Genomic DNA, 19,505 nt, shown 5'->3' on the forward strand with positions numbered 1-19,505 from the left:
TTTTGCTGCCTAAGGCAAACTGGTGTATGTGTGCTTGTGTGTAAATATAGATTATTTGTCCAGCCCCCCAGCCACCAGTCCCCACACAATAAATAGCCAGCAGGACGTTTTTCTGTCCCCTCACTGGGAATATCCAGCCGTTCCCCTAATCTTACACTCACCACAACTAACTCCAGCTGTTAAAAACCTGATCTTTTCAAATCCCATGAAAACCAATGGGAAAAACTGGGTGCTTCCAAAGAAAGGAAGTATCTTAGAGATGTATTTTAAAACTATGGAAGTCTATGTTAGCTACAGAGCAAGCCTATGTATCTAGCTCAAACTAGACACCAATTTTTATAGGGTTAACAGTAAGTGGGGGAGTTTCATCCTTAGAAAGACACATCCAAGCCACATTACAACCTGCCACAAGTGACCTCTGCAGCCGCCAGAAGCAGTCCATAGCCTGAACATTGTCAGGCATCTGAAAACAACCACAGGTTCCTCTGCAAGTTGTTCTCTGTCTGGCACACGCTGGCTTAACATAACTTGCTCCTTCTTTTTCATACAGTAACTAATAATGACACTTTTCCAAGGCCTTATACACAGCACTAGTCTCAGATTCCAGTTCTGCCATTAATTCCATGAATATTTCCCATGTCTGCAGCAGAGACAAGGGTGAAGAGGGATTTCTCAGATTCCCACATAGAAGCTGTGTTGCCATCTTCTTCCTCCCTCACAGATCTCCTCTGCTGGCATCCCCAATGTCATCACTTGCACAGAGTGGGGCTAACACACATCTCACAGGAATTTCCTGGGTGTTAATTAATAAATGTTCATAAAATGCATGGAAACCTTCAGGCTGAAAAATGTATAAAAGCCATCCTATAAATATTGTTCCTATTTTCCATATCGAGATATTATGTCTCCAGAGGCTGCCACGATTTTAAAGTAGGTCAAAATTTGTCTCTTAATAAGTTGAATTGGGAGCTCTGAAAATTTCCTCCAGACAGAATTTCGTATGGCGTAAATTAAGAAACGCAAGGCTCGCACCCGGCTCTTTGTTGCGGCACCCACACTGGGACTCTGTCTGTCCTAATCTTCCCAGCAAGGGCTGAAATTATAAGCCACATATTATATATTATAAGCACACATTTGATTCATGCCACCTAACCAGGCAGAACATGGGCTGTTAAAACCCTCTCCACAGACCGACTGGTATGGCACCAACCCCTAAAAGAAATAAGTGGCATTATGCTTTTCATTTCCATTCTGTAGGAACAGACACGACTGAGACACAGGGTGTTTCCTGAGGTTAATGATAACCTGAGGTTAATGGTTTCTGGCTGAACTTTAGGCCCTCAGCTCCCCCTAACCTGTCATTAATCCCCAGGAAATGCCTGAAACCAAGCGTATTATTTAAATCTGGCAGCAATTAATTTATCTCTGGACCTTACAGATGCTCATATTAAATTAAAAAGAGGATGATTTATGGAGAGCACCAATAATGTCCAGATCTAGGCAAAGATAGATGTTATCCTTAATATTTAAAATTCAGGTTTCCTTTTTCACTGAGGCATTGCTATCAGCTGGATTAAAAATTCTTATTTAATTATTCTAGCAAATAAGACCTTTTCCCTAAATATTCCTTTTAAAAACACTTTGTCTAGCTTGTATATCCTGCCTTCTGCATTCAGATTTTATCTTTTTTCCTCTTCAGGAGCGTTTCGTGAACATCGTTCACTGTTGCATCTGAATCAGAAAATAAAGCTATTTTTAGCAACTTAGCTTAAAAAGAAGCAATTAGAACAAGCGGTGGCATGCGTAAGAAATAAGAATTATCCTCTAGCTCGGCAGTAGTGTACAAGTCTCAGACAAAATAACAGCTGTGATTTTATTTTCACATATTAAGAAGATAGGCCAAAATCACTGAATGAAGTTGTCAGTTTCCAGAGAGCCAGAAGGTGAAGATCTACATCGTTTTCTATTCGCAGTTTTTCTCTGGCTTGTAGGCAAAGGCTGCCAGCAGTGAACACACTGTCTGCTCAGACTTCTGAAGCCTTACCAGAGCTATTAGTAATGTGGTTTGGCAATAGGTACCGCTAAATCAGAGGCATGGGCATCAATACAGTTGGCTCCATAATTGCAAACAACAGCCATAAATCCATTCAGACTAATCCATGTACCAACTGAAATAAAATCCTTAATCTCTCCTCCTTTCTGTTTTTCAGCTTTCACTTTCAAGTCTTATCACAGCACAGCGCCATTAGCTTTAGAGATAAAATGTAGTCTTCCAGACTCCTTAAAATCTGAATTTATGCTGTAAAACAGCTTAAGAAAAATATTCTGTACCTTCCAAGTTAAAGGTGAACTGCAAGGAGATGAAAGTCAGACTTGTGGATTTTTAGCTCCTTTGTAGAGAATACCTCAGGTAATATTTTTCATGCTAAATGATTACTGAAAAATCACACTTTATGCTATAATATTTCTGTAAACTGATTAAACCAATCTCCTACAGAAAAAAAAAAAAAAATGCCTGCATTACAATATGAGTTCTACTGATATGCAGTATTACTCCACTTTTTTTTTTTTTTTTTTTTTTTTTTTTGAGACTAACAGGAACAATCTCACATGTGTATATGTGGTCACACATCTGGCTTTCTGCAGCATTAGCACTCCCTTTCCTGAAATCAATATCTCCTGTATATTTTTTCCTTAAGAGCCTTTTCTCACATTCTGGCTCTGCCGTCCCTCAGCAGTTTCTGGTAACTCACCTACAAGAAAAAGCTGGGGCAGATGAGGTGCCCATGCAGCTCTGGTAGGACACCTCCTCACGTATGTGGGTCTCAGCCTCAGCACCACTCTCTCTGAGTGCGTTTCTACCCTTGATAACACCAGTCTGTACATGCTGGGAGCACTGAATACTGCCGTGAAAATTTCCTCTGAGAACTGGAAGACAGACGTTAGCCTTCTCCACTGACATGTGGCTTCTGCGTGTTTGAAGAAAATGATCTCTCTCAAGATGCAGTGCAGAAAGTGTTTATAAATGTTCATTTAACTCCTTTTTTTTTTTTTTTTAATATTTCTTTTAGAAGCCTAGTTTCATGGAGTAGAACTTCAGTACTTCTTTTGGCTATAATGTCTTGTCTCCTTCATCATGAAAATATTGCCATATGTGTTGCAGGTACAGGTGTTGCCCTGTTTAATCACTATTTAAAAGACACGATTTTCATGAACATTTGTGTAAATGAGATACAGCAAAATGACTACAAAGTGCTGCCCAGGGAAGGTAAGGGTAGTGTCTGCCACAGTGGTACCTTTCTCTTTCCTGCACAGTCATGTACAGTGCATATTTCTTCCAGGATGCAATCAAGCAGCTAATGAGCTTCATCGGCGCACTGGAACCTTCTGTTCCACCTGATACAAGCAGCTTGAATTTTTTCTCTTGGAGCAGTCAAAATGTTTTAACCTTGACTGAATAGCTGAAGTGCCCACAAATTTTAATGAGGTAAAGAAAACATATTTCTAGTGTTCCTGTAATCACCTAGGGCGCAGCTTATATCCTACATCATTTAGGAGGGGCTTTGCCATCCACTTCACTAATCCTGGGTGTGAAAGACATGGTATGTGGTGTCATGCGTGTTCTGTAGAGATACCTATATGGCAAGAGTCAAATTCAATGTTGTTTACATGCTGCTTGGTAAATGAATACTGTTTCAAGAAAAAGAAGCCAAATATGAAGCTACTTCTACATTTCTTATGGTTTCCTGATTTTATGCCTTCTGGTATACCTAAATCCTCTAAATATGAGCTACTGAATCAGCATTTTGTACGCTCATGTGTGATTAAAGCTGTTCAGAGGACAAGGATTCCATTTTGCTGTAAATTTCGAGGTTTCAGAATTTGTTTTCACTATTCAGAGGAATGAAAATAACCCCTTCAAACATTTTTGCAAATGGAAATTGTTATGAAACGTCTGTTTCTGGACCAAAAACTTGATCTTTTCAGCTCAAGTTCTTTCTCCTCTGGCCATAAGTGACAAGGGAACCCCAGGCAAAAACTTTCTCAAGAAATGTTTGTCAAAACTGATATGTTGATACAACATTTTGGCTTTGATGAAGTGGCATATTTCATTTCACTGAAAATATTCTGACCAGCTCCAGATGTGATTGACTTATTCAAGCTAAGAAAATGATACATTGTGAGAGTCTGAATACACCAATAAAATAATAGAGTAATGCAATATTCTTTCAAATTGACAACATTGGATCTGAATTATTCTCTTTGTCTATGGGACAAATTCATAAAATATAAACAAATTCTTAGAGTAGAAAGGATGTTTATATCCATCCAATATAATCTCCTGTGTAATACTGGCCATTTACTTTACAGTCCTGACGCCATAGAAAAGCAAGCTCTGAATCCGACTTTCTCCTCTGCTGAACAATTAGTGTACTTAGAACTTGTCTGAGAAAATTTTGTGTAACATATTCTTAAAATTTTGTCATAAAAGAGAGTCTAAAACTTCCCCAGATGGCCATTCCTGTACCAGCAGGATATTCTTATCATTAAAAATATTTTCTTACTTCCTAACCTACTTTCTCTCAATGAAGCCTCAGCTAATTAGGTTATGTTAAATTTTAAAGATCAATTGATCATTGCCATCTTTTGTACAGGTTGCAGATTTATTTCAAATATAATGAAACTTTTTAATGTCCCCACTTGATATTCCTTTTTCTTCACTAAATAAAACATTTCTTTAAGTGTTACCCAACTATGTGTATTTTCTAAATTTTTATTTTTGAAGAGAGAGAAAATGAGCTAATTTTATGGAACGATTTCTGAAACATATTTGTATTTTCTGATTAATAAAAAAGCTGTCCTTAGAAGGACATTGAATTTAGATAATGATTTCAACTGACTCTAATTCCTGACTACAGTGCCAAATTAATTGTTCCAATATTTATACAACCATATATTCCAGTATTTAGGTAGCATCTTCTACATGAGGTTCCAGCTATCACACCAACTTTACTAAGGGTTCTTGACCTCCATTTAATTAGAGGAAGGTGGACAAATCATCCCCCACTTCACCACCTCTGATTGTCATAGTGATGTCTGGTGTTAAGTGGAGGTCTGACCGTGTATGTCATGCAAGCCTTGGCACCACCACCAAATGAAGAAAATGTAAGATGGCTAACTTCTCATGAACTTCACACTTATCAGGCATTGGAAAACCCTGCCTGAACTAGAGCTTTAAGTATCAGCTGTGGAATTTCCTGAGCTATCTGACAAAGTGCAGGTATCACATCAATAGCTCCTGCCAAACCAGAGCAGTGATCCAAATGTCATTTCCTTCTCAGTGTGCCGAGAAGACTGGTATGTTATCAGCCCAAACTAGAATTAAAGCACAGAGACCCAGAGCAGAAGTGCGAGTGTCAAAGCAATGTGCTCAAGTTTCTCTGTGAACAGAAAAGAGAGACCAAATAATCTAGCTTATTTGTTGTGTTGTTTTCAAAGCCAGAAAAGACCAAGAATTGTTGCATTGATTTTGCCTCAAATCTATACACAGAAAATGTGGCTGGGCTTTTGTTTGGATAACAAGTCTCTATTACAGTTAATCAAAGAAGATGACTTTCATAATTAATTTGGGATGTTTGCCCAATTAATATAATTGCAGTATCTACTTGATTCAGAATTGAAACAATTCGGGTGGAGTTCAAGCACCAGTAGGAAATAAAGCCCGATTCCTAGTCCTTTCTGTTGGGAATAGCCTGTCCAAGCCCACATAGATCAGAAAATCTGATTCTTACTGTTTTCTCTTCAAGAACACTCCTGGGGCCAATGGAAACATATGAGGTTTCATATCAGGTCATTAAATTGCCATGCTTTGTCCTTTGATTTAATTAAAATCTTCTTAGTTATGCAGACTTCTGTGCTGCAAGCTGAAATGTAAATGAATGGGAAGATGAATAGTTTAATATAATATCTGCAATGAAAAGACAATTTTATATGCATTCTTACCTGAGAAGCTAAAATTTGATAATCTATCTCTAACTCCACACAAACATTACTTCTCAGTATTTAGAATAACTGCATTTTAGAAAGCTACAAAATCTAATTTATAGTTTCTGTACTACAAATATTCCCTTAAAAAAAAAAAATCTTCTTTTTCTGTTGACCAAATGTTGTTTAAAATGTTATGGAGTTTAAGGGACTGAACAACATCACACAGATCTTTTTGATGTTTTCATATATGGCCTAAATAAGCACAAAAGCCAACTGATATTGTTCATAATTCAATATCCTCCTTTTTTATTCCTTTGGTGAATAGGAAAACAGTTAGTCCCATGGCTATAATCTACTTTTTAATATACCACTAATGATTTATTATAGTTGTCTCTCAGGAAGAAGAATAAGATTATTTTGCATTCTTCCTCTGCTGACTTCAGCAATATAATCAGACATTTTATTTTATTTCCACTGATACCACTAAGTTCTAAAATCTAAGAAAAACATGTGTATTCCTTGATACCACTGGAAACTAACATTCAACACAGATGTTTGCATTCTGCACTTTTGCATTCTCCATATGTATTCTGTTTTAAAAATCTCTGCTTAGTGTAGACGGTAACCTACTCAATTACTCGCAGAGCATTTTGCTCTTCTAGACATAACATCTGCAATTCAATTAAATGTTTCATCTATTTTCTTCATATCATTCCAGGATATAAACCTTGATTCTGTTAATCCAGTGTTGATGCTTGTTTCATTCTAAAAAGGACATTTTGCAATTCTTTAAAACAATGTAAGGGTTGAGAAGTGAAAAGAAAACAGAACATTTTGACTGAGGAAATGCTACTATGGGATCGGATCAGTGATTGCTTCATAATCACAGCTTTTCCCTGGCAGACAATTAGAGAAGATCATATATACTGGATTTCTCTGAGGGCACTGAAATGCTCAGTTTCTGTTCCAGTTTTGAGTAAAAGAAAAATTAACAGTTTTACAGATTTCATTTCTGTGAACAGTTCCATTTTTTCATCTACATTTTGTATAATTTTTTAGTAATTTCTGCAAGAGTAAGTCGTAGCTTTCAAGCAGCAGATTTGCAGAAAGAGGTCTCACATTAATAGAGCAACAGAGTAGAGCAGCCCAACACTAGACAACCTGCAAAAATAGCCAATACTTCCACAGATACACTAAGAAATGCCTGCTTATCCCACATAAGTGCTTTTGCAGGCTGTTCTGCATTGCACTGGTTTTACACGACCTTGTCATTATGGTATCTGAACACACCCAGGCACGAATTAACAGTGCTAATATCTGTCTTGTTTCTTTGGTTCTCTGTCCTCTCTTTCTCAAAAAGACAGCACTGCGCAGAGTGCAGGATATTTACACTTCCTGATGCATTCACTTGGTATGTCCAGTGCCTGTATGAGTCCAGCCACTCTGGACTGTCATTCTGCTGTGTCCAGGGAGGTCCCGTTGCTGCAGGTGGTACCCATCTGTTGGACTGAGAGGATCTGGAGATGTAACGCTACAGCTCGTGGTGCCACTAGCTGTACAGCCACCCACACCTGGCCCTCCTCTCCAAGCTGACCTTGAACACAAAGTGACTGAGTTACAAGTTCTGCACCATATACAATACAATATTGCATGTGTCCTTTGTCTGAAATAAGTGCTCCCTTCCCAGCCTTGCCTTTTTCCTTCTGCTCACTTCCTTCACGCTTTTAGCATGCTGGACCAATGTGCTTTGTGCTAAACATACAAAGGACAAAGCATTCAACCAAACAGCTCACAGAGGAGACAACTTGTGACAATAGCATTGAGTGTTTATACCAAGGGATTATTATTTTATAATAGGGACTAGAACAAATTATTTTTTGTGAAAGAAAGTCTGCTTTCTCAAAAGCATAAAGTTTATATAATAGTCAGAAACTGGCCAGTTCAGCAGATTTTATACATATAAATGGTATATGTAATATTTTATGTATAAATGTTCCAAGTTTACTCCAGTGTAAAGCTTTCCTTTAAAGAGTAATTCTCACCCCATAATTCACTTTTATGATTTTCTTAGGGCTTTAAGTGTAAAAGCTCAATCTGGTTTTGTTTTATTCTTTAAAAAAATAATTAAAAAAAAAAAAAAAAGGCACAGAGCAAGTTAATTTTTACATTGAATCTGCCAAAGGCACACTGTCAGATCTGAAGCTAAACATGTCACTTTTGCAAACACACTCACGCACACATACACACACGTGCACATGCAGATACACAACAGCTTTTTAAAGCTTAATGACAATAGAAATAGTTTCATGCAAGTGGAAGAAGGGAGGCCCTGACTGGAGCCGATGACTGCAGCAGGCTGTGCTCATTCTTGGGCTCCTCTCCAACCCTCCCTCAGGCCCTCCTGTTTCACATCTAGTGTAAAGATGTTTCTCTCCCCCAGACAGTTTCTCACAAATACAAAACTCGGGCTTTCTGCCAAGTGCTGGATCTTAGGCTGAGTCCTTTGCCTGACCATGACCCTTTCCTTGTCCCATCCCCTCCCTGGCTCTCAGAGGGCTGCAGCAGGGCAGGTTCCTTATTTGCTCTTTCTCTTCTTCTCCTGCCCCATATACACACAGGGAAGCGCATTCAGTCAAACCACATGCACACTTTCTCAGATGTTTAAATGTGAACCTGAAATAGAGGACTTGATGAGGTAGAAAAAGGAAATTGTTTGGACTGGAATGTTATCAGATCACAACACAAATTTAAGCCCTTCCTTAGATCCATCAAAGCCCAGGACTGCACTGCTTCCTTAGAAGAACAGTAAAAATGATTAACAGAGGTGCCCATTTCTTCCACCTTCTTTGACAGCTGCCAAACATTCAGACATATCATGAAACCGATCCCTTCTTTCCCCTCTATATATGATTTTAGACAGAAATTGCTTCCAGTCTTTTCCATGACCTGCTCCCAGAACTGCAAAGCCAAAGCTGTACATGGATGGCATTACCAGAACTGACTCTGCTAGGGTCTCAACCCCCAACGCACTTTCTTCTCATGTAGATTGTGCTGTATTTGGGAGCTGCAGGGATTCCTCTTGCATTTGAATTTATATTTTAAAGTGCGTGCTGCAAGACAGAGATGCTCTTACTATCAAAAAAGTTACATGAAAGTGCTTAAATCTCCTGTTCATCTCCTCAGGGACTCCAGCACAAATAATGGCAGCAGCCACTGCCCTGCCACCACTTCCAGAGTCACTGTAGTCTTCTTGCTATGATAACTTCATAGTGGCTATATTTAAAAAAGTAAAAAAGACACTTAAGGGTCAGCCAGGAATGTGGGCTCAAGGTTCATGGCATGGCACAAATACAGAATAGCTTATAGGATTCCTGCAGCTCTTGAGCAGATTACAGTTTCTGGTGTGAATGTTCCTCAGTTATTCTACCATTTTTCTTTACAATCCTGTTTACAGAGGTTGATCTAGTTGTGTTAATGTCATTTTTCCTATAGAAAGAGAAACATTTCAGTCAAATGTGATATGCCAAACTCACCAGGGGCAGTCATCCACACTGACTATCAGAAATGAGAAATAAGCATTGGTCTCATGGGATTATGGATGATTCCTCAAATCACTTAGACCCACAATTATCCATGGTGCTCATATGTTGGTTTATTTTTCAAGTGGAAAAAAAATTGTTTCTCTTGAGGCAAAAGCCGGGTGCAGTTCTGGGGACAGTGTGCTCCAAGAACTGCTTACTGTAGAGGCTCGTTACCAGCAAGTCATATAGTACCTGCTTGCATGTAGGCATGCAACTGATACCCTCAACATCATTTTGTAAAAACACCAGTCTGCAATATTGCCTTCACATTTCAGACACTTTACACTGAAAAATCACAAGTTAAAATGTGTATTTATGCATACACACATGCACATACACATACAAATGTGTTATAGTCACAGAGGTGCTCTCTGGGGCCTATATGCACTCAAAAGATCTGCTATAGAAAAACTAGCCCAAAAAGAGCATGAGGGAAATGGCTCTATCTATACTGTTTAAGCACGGCTTGTTACCACCTTGCACTGTTCTTACTGTCCTGGAAAAGACATCACTCCTTGGCACATTCGAACTGCTCATTTGGTAATTGCTACATATCTGCTATATGAGGCATGTGATCTATAAAGACAAACATATAAAGGGTACAGTAAAGGAAGTGAGCTAAGGTTGCATCAGCATCTTAATTTTGGCATTTCCTAGCTTATGTATGACTTCAATTCCAATTCTGTATGCTATCTTGTTATGAGAATTCCCATACTCCTTTTAAAGATATTTCACAGCTGCAGCTCACAGAAACTTTGATCTGAAGTGCTCCAAAGTGGGTGCACACCTTCACTACAACTTAATTGCTTCTGGATCCCAACCATAATAACTGGATAGTTTAATGTGTCACCATAACAACAGCAGAACACTTTGGTTTAAGTACTATTTCTCTACTCTTTTGTTCAAAGAACCATTAGCTGAGTCATAGATTTCACACTTTTTTCTTTTTTTTTTTTTCTGAAACAGGCTTAATAAGACCAAGTAAGCCATTTTTATTTTTTTTGTCCCTCGTAGATGACAGACCACAGGCCAAACTTTCCTTTGGTCCCAAGGGGTAAGTCTATTGAAGAAAATACTTTAACGGTGTTATTATTATTGTATGATCAGCAGAAATGTGTACTCTTGACAAAATTTTGTTAGCTTTTGATTTAGTTGACTTTTTTTTTTTTAATTCATTTCCATTCCAGAAAAATCTTGAATCAACATAAATCAATACATCCAAGCAACAGATTTCTTATATCCATAGTTTCAGGGGGATTTCTTATTCTAGTGAGTACACCCACATAGATTTTCAGATGAGGTCTAAAATCTTGGTTCTTTTACAAACAATTACTTTACTGGATTCAGATATGGGAAAACATTTGATAACAAACCATTTAACTAAAATAGCTCATATTACCTGAAGTAACAGTTGGATGCATTTCAACTCTGAAGGGTTTAAACCAAGCGTTATGACAAGTAAGAATAGCATTCCTACCTTGAAAAGTAATAAAATCTCATTTAAATTCTTTGATAACCAGGACTTACTGATGTAAAAAATCATAAAGTGAATCATAAACTTTCATCACAAATTCCCTATAGAACCTTCTCGGTGTAACTTAGTTTTTGGGGCTGCAGACAGACATGGAGACTGAGCTTCTACTTGCTTCCATAATCAAGATACTGAGCTACACAAATAATATTGAAACACAGTGAGGAAAAAATCTCAAAGATACCTGATGCAATATCATTCAGAAGGCTTTCTGAGCTTTGTCAGATTCAGACATCAAGATTAAAGGAGGCAGTTCTGCCATAGTCTGGGAATATCCATACATGTCACAAGGCTGGGATGCAAGACAAAATGGTGACCAATATCAAACAGAAGCAGATGTGTGTGCATCATGCCCTTGTGCATCACACCACTTCTGGGTGGCTGCATAACATGCATAATTTTTAGTTTTCATAATAGCAATGTCCCTAGTAGTATAAAATGCAGCATAAAATCCTGAATGGTGAAATCTTAAAGAATTGCTTATACCTTTCAAAGCTCATTTACGTTAGTTCAAATATCCAGTGTAGATGTCAGTCAGTGAACTTTTTAAAGATGTTCTTCAGCATACTGGGAATGGTTAAGATGTAGATCAGCTCAACACAAATCCTCCTTTGGTCTCTCTACAGCTGAGACCACAGCTGAACACCTGTAGGAAAGATTATGTACAGATGTCTTCAAAGATTCAAACAAAAAAAGAGCTTTAAGGAAAACAAGGTGCTGTGAATTCAGGAAACTATATTTGGATCACTACAGTCGCCAGAGCACTGCAAAAGTCAGACTAATTTTTCATCCGGGAAGCCACAAAAGCTAGCTCTGTCAAATAAATGTGAACCACCACCATCCCCTATCCTGTTTCCTGGCTGGAAATAGCATTTGATTAAGGAGCTGAGAAGATAAATTAATTAAAAAATAATAAAATAGCTTACAAGACTGTAGTAGTGTTCTACCCCAAAACTGGCTATGTAGATCTAAAAATGATTTACACAGATAGGGATCGTTCGCTGCCATCTTCCAAGAAAGACATGTACTTTTAAACAGCATCCCACAACATGTATATTCATACACATTTTCTAGAACAGACCAATTTGTTCATAACTCTTGATTTTTCTAGAAGAACCAGTGGATCTCTAGAAAATATTGAGCTGTTTTGAAGCTGGACCTAGACACACTTTCAATCCTAACGTTACCTTGTGCACACAACGCTTAGTGCAGTGCCAGTACCATCCCTTTTATTTCCACATTTTGGTGTGATCGCATACTGATATTCAGAAGAATGCTCAAAAGTCATTGTTAACAATATTTCTGTAACATTTACTTATCTAGCAGCAATTTGATTAAAAATAATTCATCCCAAACACAGTCTTGTAAAAGTAGTTAAAAATATAGAACAAGCTCATCTGGCTGAGACAGTGATTAAATTACCAGGGATTTATTGAAGCATGCTCAACCCATGCTTAGAAATGTTGTTGAGATTTCCATGGAACTAATAGATTCTTATCTTTTCTATAAGAACTACAAAGGATGAAACAATGTAGAGGAAAAGCGATCTAATTTCAAAGAAGGACACTGCAAATATAGTTCTTTGAAGATATAACTACAAATTCCCGCTCTGGATCTGACTCCCTGTTCATATAATAATTTCCCCTATTACAGAGAGTGATATGAAGCTTTCCACGCTAAACAATGTGAGTGACTTCAGCAGTACAATAATGGAGCCATCCAAACTCATAAAATAAACAAAATAAAACAGATAGAGTTGATGAACTCCCTTCTTCCTCAGGAAACCCTTTTGAGGATATCATGTACAGGCTTTCCATTACCAACAAATTTACCAGATGTGACTGCAGGACCCACTTTTACTGATATAGGCTAGTAACCTAAACAGGGACAGGCTGAAATGCCTGCACGTGGTTGTCCATTCTGTATAACTGTTAGCAAGCTCCTTGTGAGCTCTGCCCATCACAGCTCGCACCCTTCAAACCACACCTTGATGAGAGACCTGATAAAAAAAATGCTCAAAATTGGCAATACAGGGGGAAAGAACCTGTTTCGAGGGGACAAAAATGTTATGGCTTGACCTGTGAAGTGTTGTTTGCCCTCAGAGTGCTGAGGGCCAGTAACCCAACACCCTCAGAGGCCACGGTTCATTTTATTCACTAGACCAAATATAAGATCAGAATCCCAGACCAGATGTCTTCCACGGACATGAAATCAGCATCTTGTTTTTCACTGACATGAAATCAGCATCTTGTTTTTCACTGATGGTGGTGGAGGTGGTGGTGTTAGTATGTGGAGGAGGACAAGGCATAACAAGGAAGTTTTTCTTATTATGCCCCATTCCCATAACCTTCTTCATATTTTCTTTAAATCCCAAGCATACGTTCCTCTTTCTGAAGAAAGATGTATGCTTCATTTAAGGCCTAAAACTGAAATACTGCTTATAGTATTGCTTTCTTGTGTCTTACTAACTTATGAACTCTTGGTGGATTGCCCAGCACTCAGAGCAGCTTTTCTGTTATTTTCCAAGCTATATCAAAGTGTTTGTCTCAAGGGCTCAAGTTTTTGGGTTTTGTTTTTGTTTTTTGAAATTTTCAGTGAGTGAAAACCTCTAGAATAATCTTCTAATGCTAGTCTTGTGTGCTATAACTGCATTTCTCTCTTTATACTAAGTTTAGGAGTTCCTCTATACATAGCACAGAAGGGGAACAATACTCCAACACTAGACACAAGTGAACTTTCGGGGCACTGCAGCAGGTATGACATGAACCTTACAACAGCCCCTACCATTCCCACATACAGTAGAACTACATGTGACGAGCATGTATAAATTCAAAGTTTTCTCCCTAGCTGGCAACATTCATACTTGAAGATGAATCACAAGAAATATGGATTTCCCAGGTGCACATGCTCTTTATGGTGGCCAGCCTTCCTTCATCTCCTATAAAACTAATTTGTATGGCCAGCCCTGTCCCCTCTAACTACATGAAGCCACAGCTACAGAATAAGCATACTGCTGATAGGATTTGGTAGGCTTTTAGAGCAGCATATCTTAGACTCCAACCTCTGTTCCAGCTTGTCTTGGACAAGACATAGGTGATTACCACCCATACATTTTTTGAGCTACACAGGATGAACTTCACTGAGTAATGGTCACTGTTCCACAGAGTCTCATCAACTTCTCCTGACACCTCAAGAAGCAGTCACAGCACTGCTCAGTCAGAGGTGCACAAGCACCAGAAAGCCTTTCTGCCTGGGCATGGAGGAAGCAGGACCAGCACTGCACACCACTGAGCAGCAGCGTTGTCTCTGCTCAGATTCACCAGCTGCTCACACCCAGAGCAGGCATTTATTTTGCCACCATATTTTTCTTCAGCTGTTTCTGGAAAACTTAGGAGCAGGATATCAGACTTTGATTCTTTCTACCATTTATTCTTGTTCTGGCTGGAAGCAAAGCTTATTTTTGGTAACATTTTCAGATACATCGCATGGCTACTGGTACAGTGAAGAATTCAAGTACTGGCACATAATGACGCCAGTGACTCTGAATATTTATTGCCTCAGCAGGGGACTGCAAATCAAACATAGCAAACCAGCAGCTCTCCTTTCAGCAAACAAATGTCCTGCCTTCTCTTCCCAAGGGATCAGAGCTTCTCAGTCTCTGGCCTGTGCTTCTTAGAGAAGAAAAGTGCTTACATTTGTAAGCCCCAGAGGTCTGTTTGGCTACAAGCAGTCCTCAAAAACAGCCTGGGGTCGACCTAAGTCTGCAGTGTGATTGTTTTATGTTGCTGTATGAGAAAAAGGAACCACAGTGACCTTCTAATACAGTACTTAGATTAAGGGCAGATTTGTACTAGCAATAAGCAATGTGAGGACACATCTGGAAACACCAGCAGGACTTGATCCCTGATGGAGCTCTTTCAAAACAGATATAGATACAGATGCATGTTTGAAAGGAGTTTGGAGGGAACCATTTTATTTGTTGCTTTATTTGTTGTTGTCTCGTTGTTGTTTGTTTGTTTCCTGTGGAGTAAGGGAGTGAGTTGATTAACCAGGACGTGTGCAGCATGGACGAAGAGAAGACAACATCCCTGTGGGACGGGGAGAGGCCTATCCAGAGCATGCAGACACTGTCCTGTGCCACCTGGACTGGCACAGAAAAACCTAGAGGTGCCTTCCCAACTGCTTCCCTCACATACCAGGGGACGTGCTGGTGGCAGGAGGCAGTTAGGTCTTTTGGGGTTCTCCCCTGGGCTCGAGAGGTAATGTAGCAGAGTCAGGCCTCCCAGCACCAGCATTGTGTGGATCAGGGTACTCTAAGTCTCTTTGCAGCTTACAGTAAGCTCTTTTTGTGAGGATTGGGTGTTTTTATACTACATGCATTGTATTGTACTTCTCCTTTAGTACTGTGGCTTCAAAGAAACACAGTCATTCACTCACTTGGGGCCAAAGGCAGCCTCAAGTGACCCCAAAGTCAGGGGCAGGTAGCAAAGGCAAGACCTAGTCCTGAAGCATGTTAATGCTGAGTCGTGTTGGGAGTTTTGTCTGAACAAGGATGAGAGGATTTGTCCACAAAGAGTTTGTGGAATCACGGCTCTCTCAGACAAGGTAACCTGTTGAACTCTTCCCAATTAGTAATCAGGCTCCTTTCATTCTTCTGAATTACAAATAGCAGCAAGAGAGGGAGTGAGAAATCCACACCAACACTCTACATCAATTAATTCTAACCGAACCTCAGAGTTTGTGTATTACTAAACCTGCTGTATAATTACAGCAAAACCTCTTGCAGTGCTTCATGAGATATTTTAACCAACTGCTTTGCTTCTACATTGGTCCTTTGTTTCTTTCAGGATTTTATCTGCCAAGAAATATTTCATTATTTTTTCCAAAATCTCACAGTTCTTTGGGACTGACTTGACATCTTGCATCAATAATGTTGCAGTAATATCAGTAGTAATATAGGATGCACTGTGACCCTCGTCCTCAAAACAGACATAAACTGTGTGTACCTTTGACTTCAGTATAATTACTTCTGTGAGCATCTGCCCACCAGTGGAAAGTGTTCACGATACAGCATGTGATGGTTTGTTGGTCCATAGCACCAGCACTTCCAATTTCAGAGAACTTTTGGAAAGATAGCATCATATTATTTATTCTGTCATTGATTTCAATCTTGATAGTCTTGCAAATGAGCACAGGTAAAGGAAAATATTTCTGTTGCCTCTGTTTTACTGATGATGAAAGGTAGGCAGAGGAGCTGGTGTACCAGTTGTAGGCCTTGCTTCACAGGGGTTTTAGGAGCATTCGGTACTGGGGCTCATGGGCATTAAGGCAGATTGTCAGAAGACTGCTGTCTGCAGCTCCTGGGTTCATGCCTTCTGAGGCTAGGATAAAATCCAGACCTAAGCTGTTCCTATCTATTATTTGTGTATTTATGGGGTGTCAGTCGCTGCAGCACGGAGAGGCCAGACTAGCCGGAGGCCGCAGACTCAGCCTCCAAGCAGAGTTCAGAGCCCAGGAATTCCTCCCTTCCATTCCCATGCTCTGTCCCCTCCTCTGCCTCACATGAAAATAACAACAAAGTTTGTTCCACTCTTATCTGTAGGACATTTTCATTTGATGTAATAGAGGCAAGTATACTGTCACTGCTGCCACTAAAAGTTTACTCATTTTGTCCACATCTCTACAGGAATGTTATGACACAAAAGAGCAGTGCTGCAATCATATAAACCAGGAGACTTATTTCAGGATTGCCACAATAAGCTAATTGCATTCCGCTTGTTTGGTGTGGACAAGAAGGAATAGGAGGAACCATAGGGACAGAAAATATATGTTAACGTTCATCCACATATTTGCTGTGCTCAGCAAAGTGCTTTTTCTTTTTCTTAACTCATTCTCATGCTCCTTTATGTCCTGTTTGAAACAGTAAAAAATGCAGCTTTAGAAAGGAGTGAAATAGTGGAAGAGGGGAACAGCTGTCTTTATTTTGTATTCTTTTGTTGCCCTAAGTGATTATCTTTTTCTCATAATAAAATAATGTTGTGAGCATTGGAGGTGACCTTTCATACAAGTCTTGCAAACTACAGGGACCTCAGAACCTTAAATCAAAATCTGCTGAGGAATCTAGAAAAGTTAATTCCCTTATTCTCTCTCTTGCCTAATCCATGGTTAGAAACAAAGAAACCAGGCTGCCCCTAATCAAACATATCTGATTGCATCTTGGTTAGTTATCAATGTCCCCTTTTCAGTTATGAGAAAGAAATAGGCATCTTTGTAAATGAAGGGCAGATAAACTTTACTCTAATTTTTATTTCTCTCTACTACTTATGAAGGGGTTTTTGATGGGCTATTCTAAAGTCCTATGAGACAAATCCCAATCTGAGTCACCACAGTTTAATCAGCTTTATCCTTATCGTTTCTGGATTGCAAACAGTTTAACACAAGGCATGAATCGTATAGCCTTTTATTTTATTAGCTTGAAATACATATCATAGCTTATCATTTCCCTCTTCTTGGCCCTAGGGGACCAACTCAGTGGGTATCACTCAGCCACAATTTCTCCTCAGTGAGTCAGAAATGAGGGCCAAAGACTTGCAGAGCTCACCGAGCTCCTCTGTCTTCATGTCTTTTAACTTTTCTCTCTATTCTTTGCTCTCACCTAAGCTCTCATCACCATCTACAGCTTTTAGCAGCTGGTGGCCATGATAAAACAGGTCAGCTGCTGAAATTCTTCAGATAACTTTTGACAGTCAATTTGGATCAGCAGACTACAGGAATAGTGCATTTCTGAAAGCCACACTCAGTTTATACCCCTGTGCAAATGGCTAATGTTCAAATATGTCAAACAGCTCAGGATTAACTGTACTGGAAAGTATGAATTTAATTTCCTCTGTTTAAGAATTAGAAGAGAAGATTGTTTTCAAACTTCACAGTTGCAGAATACTAATTTAATTTTACTTTAGGGTTGTTTTCTGAGGGGTGGGGGTTGGTACCATGTAAGGCATCAATTCGACAACATTCTTCAGCACATACAATTTTAAGCAAGTAAGCAGCCCTAGTAAAGTAAAGAAATGAATATTGCTCTATACTTCTGTGGGCAAGACCTAAAAGTCTGAAAACATCACTTGTATTTTTTTCTCCACAGAAAAAATAAAATAAAAAAGTCAAAACACTTATTCCTTTAAACCCTATTCAGACAGTGACTAATGGCTTGACTTTGGGCTGTGGTATTGTCCTGATAAACTTTCTTTCCAAGGTACTGCTTAGTTTACAGCAGAACAGGAAGAAAGCAAGCAAGTGAGAAAGATTGACACAGGGTTGTGTTTGAGGCCAGATTACCCAGAGGCACAAAGTGGCAGGCAGCCTTCCCCGGGACCCTGCTCCAGTGACATAGTATGTCTTTTCATTAGAGGAAAACTGCTTTCAAAGACATCATAGCAAATCCTGAAGGACACTCTGACTTTCAAACTGGGACCACAGACAGAGAGTTACTGTTTAACACTGAAATACTACTTATTAGATAAACATTACATTTAAATAGCAAGAAAACACATGAAACCTTTGCAAAAGCTGATGTATTTTCTTTGCTGCAGCTTTGTCTTTCAAGTTACTTTTCTTGAAGAAAGAGTTTCATATCAGAGCAAAGGTGCAGAAAGAGCCCGTACTGTAAACTGCAATTCACTTGCTCAGTGCTGTTCTGTATTCTCTGTGCTGACGTCACTGACTGTAAGGTTTAGTCAATAATCACACCACATATGTGCTAATTGCTGCAGGAAGAAAGTAAAAATTTCTGTGTCTGTGACATCAGCCTGCTTCCACGACAACACGCGTCATCTTATGTGCAAGATTTTGGGCTAAATCCTGCTCTTAATTATACTTGATTAATGCTTGCGTACTTTTGCAGAAATGTAAGAGATGAGACATATCTATTGTGAGACTATTATGGGTAGAGCTTTGCTCCTGTACTAATCACATTTCACTGGTTTCAACCAAGTTGCTCCTGATTTATATTAGTTTACCAGAGATCAGGTTCAAGCATGAAAATTATCAGGAAGTAATAGACCTTTATTCAAAATACAAATATTTTTCTTCATTAATCAGAAAAGTCCATGGAAAAAGTAAAGAAGAGACTTTATATTTGCTGATATGTGGGAACATTTGCCCAAGTACTAAATCCCCCTTTAAAGAAAAATAACATGTGCTAAAGCTTTAAAAGGAGTCCAAACAGAGGATTAATTGAGGAGATTGATTTCAGGTCTCTCCACCCAAGTTTAATAGGCTTTTTCCCAACTGGGTTTTGGGGAGTTTGGTCTTTTAAACAACTTTTTCTTAACAGCAGTAAGGAAAAATCTGGGAATTGATTTATTGTGAGGATTTTCCATTGTACTCAATGGGCATTCTGTACAGCC

Source organism: Aythya ferina (assembly GCF_964211825.1).
Source record: "Aythya ferina genome assembly, chromosome: 1".
In the NCBI taxonomy this organism is placed as follows: Eukaryota; Metazoa; Chordata; class Aves; order Anseriformes; family Anatidae; genus Aythya; species Aythya ferina.